General features: G+C 38.5%; 1 protein-coding gene and 1 pseudogene across 3 annotated transcripts in view; one reads left to right on the top strand and one right to left on the bottom strand.

Moving 5' to 3' along the window:
• The window catches only part of NUBPL (NUBP iron-sulfur cluster assembly factor, mitochondrial), a 298898-nt gene that overhangs the window by 122916 nt on the left and 159848 nt on the right, over window positions 1-16134 (top strand). The window lies entirely within an intron of this gene.
• Window positions 11642-12674, bottom strand: LOC143656468 (eukaryotic peptide chain release factor subunit 1 pseudogene; annotated as a pseudogene).

The following is a 16134-nucleotide window of genomic DNA, read 5'->3' as shown; positions in this document are numbered from 1 at the left end:
TGCCTTCGTCTGTGGAGCATTGAAACAGTAGCTCAGATCCTGGACCTAGGGATTTGAACTTGCAAATCAAAAGTGGTGATTACTGCTTGCCGTCCCCTGTTGTTTTTTAGGAGAGGATTTTTACATGTCTTCCTGTCAGCAGCAAGTAGCCAGGGACTAGATGTGAAGGCAGCCCACTATGAGAATAGGGATGCTGGCAGCTGGCCAAGAGAGCTACTCATGCTTCTTTGCAGTAGTTTATCTGCCTGTTCCTCCAGCTCTTCACTGGATGTGTTCTTCTGGCCTCTGGAGCCTCAGCACATTTGTTTCAGATAGTTCCTACCTGTTTACTAGAGCTTTTGGAGAAGGGGCTGAATTCTGGAGCTCCCTATTCTGTCATCTTCCCCTGAAGTCCTCTGTGGTAGTTGTTTTATATCTTATTATGCTAATTTTAAAAGTTGGTCATCAGAATTTATTTTGATTTCTTTTTTTCCCATTATATGTGAGTTACTGTTTCTTGTTTCTTTTTGCGTTTCTAGTAATTTTTTATTTTATTTTTTGGACTTAGTTGTGTTTTTCGTATGATATATTGTAGAAACATAGTTTCTGTTATCTTACTATGAGGATTGTTGATTTTTGTAATGCCAGATAGTTAAATTTTTGGCCGACCTCTTTGAAATTGTTGAGGCTTGTTTTATGCTTTGTTAAAGTAGATTTATGAAAAGTCCCTAGTATTTACCAAGCACCTCTAATTTCTTGAAGAGTTAAGGCTGAAGTTTCTGCTCATTTCATTCACCTTTATATCTGTGCTGGTTTGAAGGTATTTTGTACCCCAGAAAAGCCATGTTTTAATCCTGATTCAGTCTTGTGGAGGCAGCCATTACTTTGAATCCTAATTCAATACTGCAGGGCAGAAACTTTTGATTAGATTATCTCCACAGAGGTGAGATTCCATCCATTCCGGTTTGATTTTGATTAGTTTACTAGAATCTTTTAAAAGAAGAAACATTTTGGAGAGAGTTAGAAATGACAGAAGTGACAGAAACTTCAGAGCAGAGCTGACACAGATGCCAGTAGTTGGAGAACAGAGACACGGATGTTTGGAGATACTTGGAGCCCAGTAGATGTCACCGTAAAATGTTAAGCAAGCAGGACCTGGAGAGAACCAAGGACAGCCAAGAGATGAACGCCAGTCCCAGTCCCAGCGAAGCAAAGTGAGGGACTCCTACAGGAACAGAGCCTTAAAGCAGTGAAACCCAGAAGCAAGGGACCAGCAGATGCCAACCACATGACTACGCAGCTGAGAAAGGTCTTCCTCACCCATTGATCTCGTTGAATTGAGATATCTTCCCCTGGATGCCTTAGTTTGGACACCTTTATAGGCTTAGAACTGTAAACTTGTAACTTATTATATTCCCCTTTTTAAAAGTTGTTCCAGTTCTGGTATATTACATTCTGGCAGTTTGCAAACCAAAACTACCTTTTACCTTCTAGTGGACTCCTTGATGTCTATTGTGGACATGTATAGTAAAAGACCTCAGCCAAGGATTTGAAAACAGTTTATATGCAACTTTTGGGATTTCTTCTCTCCATGTCTTCCTGAATTTATCCCCGTCCATACCTAGCTGCTCCATAAGTTTCCTGGACCCTGAATTCTGATCATTTGATTGATATATCAAGCTGTATTGATTATTGTACTGTTGTGGTAAGTTTTGAAAGTGAGAATTATGTCTTCCAACTTTGTTTTTCTTTTCTTTTTCAAAATTGTTTTAGCTATTCTGTCCTTTGCATTTCCATATGATTTTTATGTTCAGCTTATTGATAATATGTTGAATTTATATGTGAATTTGGGGAGTATTGCTATCTGAACAGTAGTAAATTTTCCAGTGTATGAGCATGGGGTATCTTTGTATTTGTTCAGGTATTCTTTAATTTATTTCAACAATATTTTGTAGAGTTCTGATTCTAATTTTTGTACTTCCTTTATTAAAATTATTACTAAGTATTTTATTCTTTTTAATGTAACTTTAAGAACTGTTTTCTTGATTCCATTTTTGTATTGTTTGTTGCTAGTGTATAGAAATACATTTGATTCTTAAAACTGTTAGGCTTGTGTATTGCAATAATGCTGAACTCAGTTATTTGCTCTAATATTTTTTATTGGGTTCTTTAGGTTTTTCTGTATACAAGATCTTGCCTTCAAATAAAGATAGTTTTACTGCTTTCTTTTCAAGCCGAATGCCTATTTTCTTTTTCTTGCCTAATTGCCATGCCTGAACCCTCTATTAAGATGTTGAGTGGAGGTGTTGAGAGTGAACACCTTGTCTTGTTCCAGGTCTTAGAGAGAAAGCATTTAGTCTTTCACCAATTAGTATTATGTTCAGCTGTGATTTTTTTTTTGTAGTTGCTTTCTATCAGTTTGAGGAAGTTCCCTTCTATTTCTAGTTTGTTGAGTGTTTTTTTATCATGTATGGTGTTGAAATTTGCTAAACATTTTTTCTGTGTCTATTGAGAGAATTATGGGGTTTTGCCCTTTTGCTATGCTCTATTAAATTAATTCATTCTTAATGTTAACCAGTCTTATGTTCCTGGGATAAATTCCACTTTGTCATGGTGTAAATCCTTTTTGTATGTTGCTGGATTTAGGTTGCTTGTGTTTCATTGAGAATTTTTGTCTTTATGTTCATAAGAGATAATGGTTTCTAGTTTTCTTTTCTTGTAATGTCTTTGAGTAGTTTTGTTGTTGGAGTAATACTGGCTTTATAGAATGATTTAGGAAGGGTTCCCTCCTCTTCTCATTTCTGGAAGAGTTTGTGAATAATTGTCATTAATTCTTCCTTAAATGTTTGATAGAGGTGCAGAAGTTTTGAACACTGCCCTCTGATACCTTAAGGCAATAAGAAGACTGTTTTCTGCTTGAGTTCTATCCATCTCCTCAGATTGAGGAGGTGTTCTTAGGGGAAAAGCTGTACAATTGTGTTTCTCACCCAGTGGATATGATTCCCTCCTTTCAACAGTCAAGATAGCTTCTTAATTTCCTGTCTACTTTTATTTATTCCCCAGTACCATCAAATAATTGTGCTCTAAAAAATTTGTGCAGGCTTAATTGGTCTCCTGAGGGTGTTAGATACAGGGTGCTCTGACATTAACCTAGTACGGTGTTTTGATAGAATATCAGCACAGTTAAAAAATCTGTAATTTTGAGGAGTGGTTAATTGCCTTTTTAGGGGTTGTGCCTCGAGTCTGACCACGTGTGCTTATATAGGCTCATGGATATATAGTTGAAGGAAATGGAATAGTAATAATTAGACCCCACTAATCGGATCAGGCTTTTAATAATTTTCAGTGTTGCTGTGTGAGGAAGTATTGTTAAGTCTTAGCCTGAGAGGTCCTGTGTTTAGGAATTTAAGACCGTTGTCCTGGTGCTATATAGTGGGGAGAAATGAACTACCCAGTATTGCCTCAAATCTATGTTTCTAAAAGATCCCTCACCAGAATAATACTGTGAGTAATTAACTCTTTTCTGGTCATGTCATGGCTCTCGAGACAAAATAAATGGTATGCTTAAGTTAGTAAAGGTTTTAGGTAATCCTCATTAGTTTGTATATTTAATATGGCTAAAGAGGACTTGTTATGCACAGTATAAAATTTTTCTACAGGCATTTCCCTGGCAAAGAACGTGGTAAGATTTTCTGGAATATCCCTTAACAGAAAGGAATTCATCTACTTTATCTTTCCCAAGGCTGTTTTACAAAACCGTTTTATTCCCACTCAACTTTCCACTTAAAACTCTTTTCTTAGTCTCCAATTTTCTTTCTAAAAATAACCAGTGAACTTCCAGGAAGATGACCGAATAGAGTAGCTCGAGATTAGCCCTGCTTCAGGGAAAAGTTAGAAAAGAGACAGGAGGGTGACTAAGGTGGCAATTCGGGAGTGTGGCTGACCTGGGAGAGCCTTCTGCACCACATGGGGCAGCCCTGGTTGCAGAGGCTGAGGAACTGAGAGGCAGAAAGCTGGAGCCTAGTGTGGAGGCACGGGGCCTACAGGAGTGCACAGATGGGAGCCGGGGACTAGGAAGTAAGCCTGGCCATATTCCTTGGGAAAAGTTACCCTCACCAGCACAGCCCCGTGACTGGCGACTCACCCCATACCCCTTGCACCCAAACCCTGTGACCCGCTCCCATTCTCCATACTCCAGGCGCACCCACCCTGCCAGCCCTCAGTGCACATACCAGTGCCATATGCCCACCCCAAGTGCAGCTCAACCCACCTCTCCTGCACACCTCCCGAGCACTACCTCCCCCTCCATGTTCCCTGAAAGCTGATGCCAGTGCATAAAGGTTGTGGACACTAACATCCATACCTAGACTACCTCTGCCCCCCTGCTCATAGTATCACATAGCCTTACTCCACCCTCCTGAGTTCTGTGTATCCATTTACGGCACTCCTAGGCCCACGCATGTGCACGGGCCCCCAGTCACATCATTCAGCTTTGGAAACTGTGATTTACAGCAGTCCTAGAACCATGCATGCACACGGCCCTCAGCCACACTTCCCAGCTCTGAGAAAGTGCTTACTTGTATAGCCCCAGGTCACATCTGTCCCCAATCCACGAAGGCATCATGCCGACCTGCTACTACAGCTCTGTGCATGCTCACAAAGGGCCCCGTGCCTTAGACCAGTACATACCAGGATTATGCCCCCCAGACTGGTGCACTGGCACAGCTACATCCTCCCTGGCTACTGGGCACCCACATTCACAAGCATCAGCGTAACATCCCCAAACTGCACCTATATCTGCCCTGAAACAAATCATTGCACTGAGTGCCCCACCACATGCCCTGCTCCCTTCTGTATAACCATCCCACAAACACAAGGCCTTGGACTAGTGAAAGAAATCAACTCCCAAAGTAAATTAACCAAGATATTTACATGCCATGAAGACAGCAGAACATCGCTAGGCATATCACAATGCAGACAGATATAGCCCTGCCTAATGACCAAATTAAAATACCAGAGGAGATACAGACGTTGGAACAACTAATCAAAGATGCTCATACAACTCAATAAAGTAAGTAGGATAACAAATGACATAAAGAAGATAGTAGAAGAGCATAAAGAGGAATTTGAAAAAATAAATAGAAAAGTAGTAGATATCACAGAGATTATCTATAGATTATTATCCTTCAAAATTGACGGAGAGATTAAAGTTTTCACAAGCAAAAAAGTCCTGAAAGAATTTGTCAGCAAGAAACTGGCCCTACAAGAAATACTAAAAGGAGTTCTGCCAGCTGAAAAAAAAAAAAAAAAGACAGGAGAGGGAGGTCTGGAGGCGGGCACAGAATTGAGGAGTACCACTAATGGTAAATTAAAGAATACAAAGAGAGAGAGGGAAAAGAATATATAGATTTGACAAAATTAAAAAGATAAGATGGTGGAATCAAGAAATGCCTTTTCAGTAATAACTTTTCAATTTGTTGCTCAGGTGTGGCCTCAGTCTCTCTATGCCCAACTCTGCAAGTGAAATTATTGCCCACCCCCCTACGTGGGACTTGAAAGTCTCCCTGGGGACGTGGGACATGACTCTCAGGGATGAATCCAGACCTGGCACTGTGGTATTAACAATTTCATCCTGACCAAAAGGGGCAAAAGAAGTGTAGTTAATAAAGTATCAGTGACAGAGAGAGTTCAGATAGAGTTGAGAGGCTACTCTGGAGGTTTTATGCCAATCAGGACTATTCCAGCCAATCCTAAAGACCACCTAGAGCAATATATAGATTCTGCAAGGGTTCCAGGTACTACAGTAACTTTCCAGAAACCTCCAACCTCTGCATGGGTCTCTGGTCCAGATAAGTCCTGAAACCTAGCCCAGCCTCTACAGAACATCAGATAGTTCTATCTCCTTACCCAATAACCCAATATTAGAGACAGACCCTTCCAGTATCAAAAATTTTGAATTGCTATAGCCCAAATAGCCCTAAAGAGAGGGATGGAAAGATCAAAGGTGATGGTGGAGTTATACAGAGAAGCTAGTATTTAACAAATGAATCTGAATGCTGAATCATTAAATTGATATTTCTTTTAGTCTCCGGTATTTTAGAGCAGCTAGAAGTAAAAACCTAAAATTGTGAAATCATAATCCATGTCAAACTCTGAAATATGTTCTACAACTAATTGTGGTGCTGTGCTTTGAAATTTATAGTTTTTTTTTTATATATATTATTTTTCACAGAAAAAGAAGGAGAAAAAGTTAGTTGTGGTGATAAAAAAGTATTTAAGCCCTCTAGCCTCCTATATTCTGGAACAGCTAGAAGGAAAAATATGAGAGGATCATGGTAGCCCATGTCACCCTCTATATGGGTGTGCTTATAGGGATCTGTCCTGTAAGCACTTGTTGAAGAGTGCTTTGAAAACTATTGCTTTTTTATTTCTTTGTTTTTTATGTATGTTATACAATAAAAAAAGTTAAAAAAAAATCCATAGACCCAGCCAAGGTTTAATGGCTTCCTTTTATAAATTAAAGTATGATACTTCTACTCCATTACTTTATATAGCCTTGAGTAATCACACTTAATATGATTTTTAAAGAACAAATTTAACATGCTTTAAACTGTAATTATTAAAAAAAATGTGAAAATGGTGGCTCTGGGTTTCCAGGGGTAAGTTGGATTTTTTTTTTGTATGAGGTTTGTATTTTTGCAAGTGTCCTGTGAATTTGAAACTATTTCAAAATAAAAAGTTTAAAATATTAAAAAAAATAATAACCAGTGAAGATTTTATCTTCAGATCTCCCTTTCTTTGTCACTGATTATAATTGCCAAGTCTAGGGATATCCACAGAAATTTGTTTTATAATTTTAATATTTTATATATACATATATATATATGAATCGTTAAATCTACACTACTTAAATTTGTTGAATTTTCATGTAGCTGCTTTCACATTGGCCCTACATGCTTCTTTGCTATGGTAGCCTAGGGGTTTTCTTCTCGGTAGTTCTTTCCATATTAGGAGCTGCCAATCTGAGGCCCAGTTTTAAATTAACAGCTGCTTAGTCTTTTGTTAGGAAATGAGGAATGAAGTCTCTTTCTGGAGGCAGAGACCGAGTGAGTTTCAAGAGGTATTCTGACAATTAAATAATGGTAAACAGTGAGAGAACCTTCTCTCCACTCTCAGTTTGTTTATTCCTTATCTTACCAGTTCTGTCATGGACAAGTTCAGAAGCATTCTGTGAAGGAATGTGTTTAAACATAATTCCGCCTATCATATGTGAGACAAGTTTTCATTCTATATTCATTCCCATTCATTAAAAATGAACTAAGTCCCGGGCAGCCCCACATCCAGTCCAAGGATTCAAATGTCTGTTTTGAGATCATTTCAGTCATTAAATGCTCAGACTACATATGCCTCAAGAGATTATCCAGCAGTGTGTAGGTATCTGATCAGACAGTATAGTGCACACCAGCGTACAGGGACTGAAACAATGACTACAGCGTCTGTATTATTGTATATATCGAGTTGAGAAGGAGTAGTTTCTTTTTATATAAGCCCTGGATTCATTGCTAGTTTCTGATAGTTACTGAGATTAGAAAGACCAACTAATCCTTATTTTTGCCAACATTTTTTCACTGTATGTTTTTAAGGAATAACCTACAACCTTAAAAACTAAGACTTTTTTGTGTTTAAGTAGAATTCTGGGATCTTGAAGATATGATATAAAAGTTACTAGCACTAGCTTTCACCTCCTTTTTCCTCTTGAAGATTTACAGTTAGGGTCTTAGGATTCTTTACCTGTGAGCTGTTAATTCTCTTATATTGACTCCGTCTCCTCACTCTGCAGACATGCCATTCTCTTGATGTTGATTTTCTTGCTTTTGCCTTCATATTTATTTCCTCTCTGTTAATACCAAATCTCAAAAGGTCATTCAGTTTTTTGCTCATTTCAATTTCACTTTTAACCTTACCTTTCTTATTGATATCTTTTCCTCTGCCTACTTATTATTTTGAGGCACATCTGCCTGAATTCAAATTCCTGTTCCACATTTCATAGCTATGTGGAGTTGGGCAAATGACTTAACCAGTGAGCTTCCATTTCATTGCCTTTAACGTGTAGCTACCTCTTTATGAGAATTAAATAAGTTAATAGGAGTAAAATGCTTAGAAAACATAGTAAGTACCATATAAGAGTACCCATTGTTACTGTATTTTATTAATCATAATACAAACTCTTTCCCCCCACATTTTAACATTTCTCAAATCAGGATGCATCTTATAGTAGATGTCTTGGAACTGTTTCATCCCTGGATCGAAGTCAGGTTTTTTTTTTTTTTTTTGGAGAAGTTTTGTGTTGTTTCTTTTATCACCTAGGGAACTTTCAACCTGAGACAACTTTAAATTAAATTCTCTGAGGTTTTTAGGACCAATTTTGTGGTATGAATTCAGAATGAAAAACTGTATATTCTTGAGGGAGTTTATCCCCCTCTTCCAGGACCTAAGTAGAAATGTATTTTTCCTTCTGATTTCTAAATTGTGGCTTTGTTTGTCATTTGCCTTTAAGTTTAAGAGGGTGCAGTCCTTTGGGATCTCAGTTTTATGTAGAGTTCTCCTGTTAGACTCCTTTCTAACTTAGGTGTTTTTCTCTTTTAGTGCTACATAGAATAATGATGCATCTTATAATCATTGGCGTCCTAGATTTGCTGATATTAGGTATCATGAGCATTACTATCATTACCACCACCCTCCTGAGAAATCGCTTCTACTTTCAGGGTTTGAATTATATCAATTTTAATAAGAGAAGCATAATGGTTGGGGGCTTCTTTTTGGTTAACACCCATAGTTGGAGAAAGGGAATTTTGTGGGAGGAAAAGGAATTAGTAAAGAAGAGAAGAAGTAATATTTCAAGAGGTAGGAAAGGAACTAAGGTTACTAATATCATGAAGATCATTTTTTTTTAGAGCAATTGTTTCTCCAACATATCTGTACATTAGAATGATCTGGGGATCTTTTAAAAATTTCAAAGTGCAAGTCACACCCCAGATGAATTAAGTAACACACTGGAGGTGTGACCCAGAAATTGACATTTTTTGGAGCTCCCCATTTGATTCCAGTATACAGATTAGTTTGGGAACCACTGGTCTGGGTAATTGTAGTTAGACTGAGGACTGAGAAAGGAGCAAAGAGTTAATAGATGTTAGGCAACTATTTGTGATCTATTCGTAGAATCATGAATAAAAGCCAGATTATAGGGGTTTAAGAATGAATTTTGGCAAGACCATGGAGGCAGAGGATATTCTGCATATTAGGTTATATAGACCATGTGGGGGCAGGGAAAGGAAAATAGGTTGGCAGCTTGAGGAGGAATGGTAATCGAATGAAAGGCTTTTTTGTTGTTTTCTGAAAGGCGCAGCCATACCTTTTTCAAGGTATAGGATTGAGTGAGGAGGTACTAAAGATTCTACAAAATGAGAGGATTATTGAAAGAGGAATATCAGAAAGAGGCAAAAGGGAGTGGAATTAAAAATGCAACTAGATGAATTATTTTTAGAAAAGATTCCTCTAATTCCAAATTTGGTGCATAGAATAGAAATAAAGACAGATGAGGGAACATCATTGTACTAGTTAGGGTTCTCCAAAGAAACAGACCAAAGGGATGTGTGTATATATATATATATATATATATATATATATATATGTATATATGTGTGTGTCTGTGTATGTATGTACGCACACACACACACTTAATTTAAGGAACTGGATCACGCAGTTGTGGGGTCTGTCAACTCTGAATTCCACAGGGCAGACCAAATTCTATAGAGCAAGGAGATTCTGTTAATAGTGATTTTGAAAGTTGAAGTCTTGAATCTGAATCTCTTAGTGGAAGCTGGCAGGTGAGAGATTAAGGAAAAATTAGAGAATATAGTCTTGGAGACAAAATTCCTTATTTCTAGAACCTTAGTCGTTTGCTTTTAAGGGCCCCAAAGGATTGAATGAGACCCATTCACATTATCAAGGGAATATCCTTTACTTAAAGTCAATTTATTATATATGCTTATCCAATCTACAAAATACCTCCATAGCAGTATCTAGGACAGCATTTGACCAAACAGCGGTACACTATAACCTAGCAAAGTTGATGCATGAAATTAACCAACACACTTATTGTACCTGGCACTAAAAAAAAGATCAGTGAAGTTATTATCTTCCTCATCTTAGTGGAAGAAAAAAGATGGTGAGTTTACTAAATAGCGAAATGGTTCTCACATTGCAGCGTTCATAAAAATTACATGGAGAGCCCTTGAAAATTCAGATTTGTAGCCTCCCTGTTCCACTCCCCTCCCCTTGAAAATTCTCATTAAAGTAGAACCTAGGTAGGGCCAAGCAATTTGCTCTCTCAACACATTACCCTGATGATTCCGACTAATGCTGGTGAATTAAAGTTTGGCTACACAGTGGTACAGAGGCACCAAAAGTTACAACCAAACTTTTTAACTACTCTCGGAGGAATAAACATATGAGATTTAAGATAGGACCTCTGTGTCCTGGTTCATTGGATGTTAAATATCATGATTTTTTAGTTTAGCTAAGTTTTTGTGGCTTTCTCCAGCAACTCTCTGAAGGCTTAATGCAGATATGGGCAAACCTGTTGTTGAATTTAGGATACGTGAGTGGTTATGTTCAGAGAAAGGTCATTAGAAAAGTTAGGCTTTATTTTTGGGTTCTGCTTAAATTGCATGTTTTGTTTTTTACAGTCCCAGCAAATGCACCGAAGCCCTGCCATACCCATCCTAAATTGGTTTCTAGTAGACTAGGATGTGGAATCCTTGTCAAAGTGACTGATGCCAGGGACTCCTAACCTTTGGGCACAAATGCATCTGCACGACAGATGGAAGAAACAGTGCACTGGCCCAAATCTTCAAGAAGTCAGTTGATTTGCACATTTGTATCCTTGAAATTGACAGTCTGGAAGGAGAGTTGATGTGAGGAAATGAAGTTGACATTGCCTCCTGTTAGCTCACCCTTTCAACATTAAAGAGAGACCAAGAGAGAATTGGTTCCAATGTTTTACCACATATAAGCAGTCTAAACTGAGAATGCCAAGTAAATGGGTCATGGCAAAATGTAGCAATTTAATTTTTCTCGTCAAAATAAGAAACAAACCAGTATGATCTCACTTCTCTTAACTTTTAAAGGTTTGCAGCAGTGAAGGTATCTTTTGCTTCTGTGTATGAAGTTTTAAAAAAATCCCCCTTTTTCCCCCTCAAAATACAAGAGCAACCAATTTCACCATCGAGTAAAAGTAAAAACTGGATTCTTTTAAAAATTAGTCCCAGTTTGCATTTAGGAATTTAGTTATAGGCTGCTGTGCTGATTGTCTTGACAAATCAAAGTTTAGGGTTATGCCTAGTTTTGTTTTGGTTTTCTTTTCACTATCCAATGCTTATGGATAAAGTTCTGGAAATGTTTCAGTTTGCAAAGTGGGGATCTTTTTGGATTCCACCGTGAGTATTCTCCTTGGGTTGCTTCACCTCCTGTTGGAGGGTGAAGCAGTTAGCAGACCCATGTCAACTGCCTAGTAAGCATCAAGGTAAAAAAATTCATCATCTCCTCCTGAGTATTCCGTTCCTGGAAATCTACTCAGTACTGCAAGATACTTCCAGTTCTATCAGATCCCTTCTTGTGGCTTATCTGTGACAATTTGCAATGTAGCTCCGAAGTTTTTATTGTTTTAAGCAGGCCATTCCAGCCAGGGCATGCTCTCAATTGGCTCATATTCCTGTCCTGTCTCTTTGTCTTTGAAATGGAATTTATCCTTCTGGAGGTAGAGAATTTTCTCCTCTTCTGTGCCTTGGCAGTGAAGAATGTATCTCATCATATCCAGATTTTCATAGACTATTAGAATCTCTACAGCTTCCATTTCCAAAGCCTTCAGTATGTCTTCAACTCCAAAACTACTTGCCCATATCCTGGCTGATTTCATCAAAATATGCTATTAATTTCTTCTCTTGAATAAATTTCATGTTGGGGAGAACTTCAGTAGATAAACACAGTAACTTGTCTGAATCCATTTTCACCACCATAGGAGATATCAACTAATTTTAAAACTTTTGATTGTAACCTCTGATCAAACATATTAGATTGACTTAATTTAGTTTTAAAGTCAGCTAATACAGCTAAAATGAAATCAGTGACATTCACTTTGTGCCCAGAAATAAACAGCTGCACAGCAGTCTTAGCTGCTTTCCAAACATAGTTACGTTGTTTTTCCACTTTTAAACTAGCAAAACGCAAGGCAGACTGACCTCCTCTACCTTGTTTCTTTGGGAGATCCAGTGAATTTGCGCAGAATTTCAAGGAAGCCAAACTAGCTATTGTCTGAAAGTAACGCTGTAAAAGCCTCCGTGTTGAATTTGTTGTTACACAGACACGGTGACATACTAATTGGTTTGAAAGGCTCAAAATCAATGCTGACTTTCTTTTCTTTTCCTTCTCCTGTTACAATTGTTCCACAGAAAACATCCAGACCATTTGGAGGCACTGTTATAAAGTTAGAATCTTTGTTATACAGATGTAGTGGTCCCCAAGAGTGAAAGGCAGTTTACTCTTGACTTAATGTTAGATGCAGTTCTAAACTTATCTGCTAACATTTTTGACATTCATGAAATCTGGTCTTTGGGAGGGATTATCGATGAGATCATGCTTGCGCCATCGCCAGAGGTCGAAAGGCCGAACCACCTGGTTTTTCTCATCCAGCCATTCGGAACCGGGGGGTGGGGGGTGGGGGGTGGGGGGTGGGCAGCCATCCTGAGGGGAACCAGGAGGAACTGGGGGCCTGATGCCTGCAGGCCACCTCCAAGCTCTCGATGACCTTCTTGATCCTCCTGATCTCCATGTTCCTGTTGGCAGCCCTGGGGCCATCTTCTCACCTCCTCCCTCCTAAGTGCCCAGAGCTGGGCGGCACCAGCAGCTCCTCCTCAGCAGTGGTGGCTCTAGGACACCGGCTCCCTCTCTCCAGGCAGCTACCAGGTTTTATTTTTTTAAAGATGGAATTTAGAAATGAGGCATTTTGCGAGGCAAATCAGGTTTCTGTTAAAATGAGAAACATATCAAGGATGAAGTTATCTCACAGCAGGGTAGAAGTAGGGTTGCCTGGTGTAATGCCAAATATTGCATGGGACATAGTCATATTAAAAAATTATCTTGTGGGTGGGCCATGGTGACTCAGTGACAGAGTTCTTACCTGCCATGCCGGAGACCCGGATTCAATTCCTGGTGTCTGCCCATGCAAAAAAAGAAAAATTATCTTGTTTATCCAAAGTTCAGTTTTGACTGGATGTCCTATACGCATATTTGCTAACTCTTACAACCCTAGGTGTGTCTTTCAGAAGACGCAAAGGAAGGCCAGTAAGAATCAGATTGGGAGAAAGTAGGCTTAGTAGTGGGGTGGTACCTAGTTGCTTGAGAATAAGAATTTGATCAATAGTTAACCTTGATCAATGGTTAACTGAGAGTAGCAAGTGCAACTAATTGAAATAAGGTGAGCATCAGAGGGGGAGGTGGGATAGAGAATTGTATTCCGACAGGGAAAACCCTGCCAGAATCATTGTGTGTAATTTGGTAAAGGAAGAAGGTTTTTCAACTACTTTTGCCAATATCTGCAGCTTTTTTTCAAGGATAACTTATTTTCCAGGATACAAAAGCAGTACTATAGGGAATCTTTTGATTTCACTTGTCAGTGTCTAGTCATTTACCTGCATAATTCCACCCCACCTCTTTCCAATCTCTTCTGTTAAAAGGAGATTGATGGATAAATGTGGTATGTGTCTATGAATGCATTTTCTGATGATGCATTGTGAAAAAGCAAGCCTGGCCATAAACATGCAAGTTAAACTTGAGGATCAATTAGGAAAACTAGGCAGATAAATGCTAGAATGCGATTTGAGTGTTGGATTTATCAGTTATGTCTTCCTTTTTATTCTCCTGGTATTTGAAGCCATGTTCTGTTAATTTCCATTTGGACTTTACAAAGTTAAAGGTTTAAATATCTAGTACATTTTATTTGATGAATAACTAGTAGTTTAATTTTTTTCCATTAAGATTTCCAAGGCGTTTTTGTAATCTTCTAAATTGTGCTCAGCATAGATATAATTAGTTTAACTCAAATAAGGAAGTCTTTTCTTGGATTCTTTGAATTTGAGCATGTGGAATATTAGAAAAACAATTTTAGTTATTAGAAAAAGAGCTATAAAAAGGAAAACTTCAAAGCCTACGTAGCATGATGTTACCACCTGCTGTGGACACAGTATATACCCTGGAGACCGGGATTTGGGGCAGCAGTTTTAGTGCTTTTAGTTTAATCTTCAGCATCCCCAAATGTGAAGCAGATGCCAGTTTTCTTCTCTAGGGTTCTGGTAATGGCATATAATGAGTTGGTTGTTTCCTAGCAACTAAAGAAGCAGTTTCACTTTAGCTGATCGTGCAATAGGAATGAGACATTTTCCCTTGATAGTTGGTATTAGTGATTTCCCTGACAATGGAATTTTACTTTTGAATAAGAAATGTTCTCAGCCTTTAGTTTCCTAAAGAATTTTGCTTTTGAGCATGACCTAAGCTGTCCTTAATCCTGCATAAAATGAGATTTTTTTTTGAGCCCCTTAAGCACTTCTCATGGGAAGAGCCTAAAGAGTTTGATACATAGTTTCTCAAATGACAAGTGATTATACAAGAAGCTATAACTGATGCATTTTGTCCCTGGTGTTTAACAGGATAATTAACAACCAAATTCTTTTCTTTATTTAATGTTTGTTGACAACAGAGGTCTAATAGGTATTGGCCAGTGTGCTGTGGAAATAAATATATATGAAATTTTATTGCCAGTACCATTCAATATAAAGTCAATATGACAAATTCATAATTTCTAATCTTAACACATTTGATTTCAAACAATACTCCATGCAACAAATTATTTTTACCAAAAGATTTTAAACAGGCTCTCTTTTTTTGACATTTTTAAATTGTAAAATATAACATATATACAAAGCAAAGAAAGAAAAAAGCAACAGTTTTCGAAACACACTTCAGTAAGTAGTTGCAGAACAAATCCCAGTTTGTCATGGGCTACTATTCTGCCATCTCAGATTTTTCCTTCTAGATGCTTCTAAACACTAGAAGCTAGAGGGAATATTAATATAGGTGGTTCAGTAGTCGTACTCATTTTCCAAATCCTATTTGGCATTGCCCAAAGATCCCTGTAGAGTGGGAGAAGAAGGATCAAAGGAGAAGGAGGAAGTGTAACAGAGAGAATAGGATTTGGCAAATGAGCATGACTGATGAATGCCTTGATCCAGAAAGTGTTGTTGATCCCGTGGTGCCAGAACAGACTCATCCCGTGAGCCCTGCCCCATGCCACCAGGAAGACATCACCTCTGAATGTCATGTCCCATGCAGCAGGGAGGGCAATGATTTTCCTTGCAGAGTTGGGCCTAGAGAGAGAGAGATGCCACATCTAAGCAACAAAGAAATTTCCTGGAAGCAACTCTTAGGCCTCACCATGGGCAGTCTTAGCTTCTCCCCCACAGAAACAAGTTTCGTAAGGGCAAGCCTCAAAATCGAGGGCCAGGCCCTTTCTCCTGGGAGTCCAAATTGGCTTCGTGTTTAACTGTAATTGAGACTGCATCTCCCTTTTGGTTACTTTAATTGTTATTATATATAGCTATGCTAACCTTTGGGCTTCAGTATCCATCTCTGGGTCCTAGGCGTCACAAAAAAAGTCCCAGGGAAATACCAGCTGATGGTCATATACCTCAGTGTCTCAGCATCCAGAAATACATAGACAAATTCAGACTAAGTGTGGCTGCTGTGAGGGTGTTTTCTGAAAGAGACTTTTGCATATTTGTTCTTTTGTTTCTGGTTTATTTTGCGTAACACATTGTCTCCAAGGTTTATTCGGTTCATTGTGTGCCTTTTGACATCCTTCCTTTTTGTTGCTGCACCATCTTCCATCATATAAATGTATCACAGTTTGCCATTCTGCTTCTCAGTCATTGTACCTTTCGGATCCCTCCATCTATCCATTATCCATCATGGATAATGTCCAAAATAAACAAACCATGCCTTACAGTATTCTTTACTTGGTTGTACAATCAGCAGTACTCTCAG

Source organism: Tamandua tetradactyla, chromosome 14 (assembly GCF_023851605.1).
Source record: "Tamandua tetradactyla isolate mTamTet1 chromosome 14, mTamTet1.pri, whole genome shotgun sequence".
NCBI classification, from domain to species: domain Eukaryota; kingdom Metazoa; phylum Chordata; class Mammalia; order Pilosa; family Myrmecophagidae; genus Tamandua; species Tamandua tetradactyla.
Note: the sequence above shows the minus strand (reverse complement) of the source record. Positions and strands in the feature narration are given on the sequence as shown.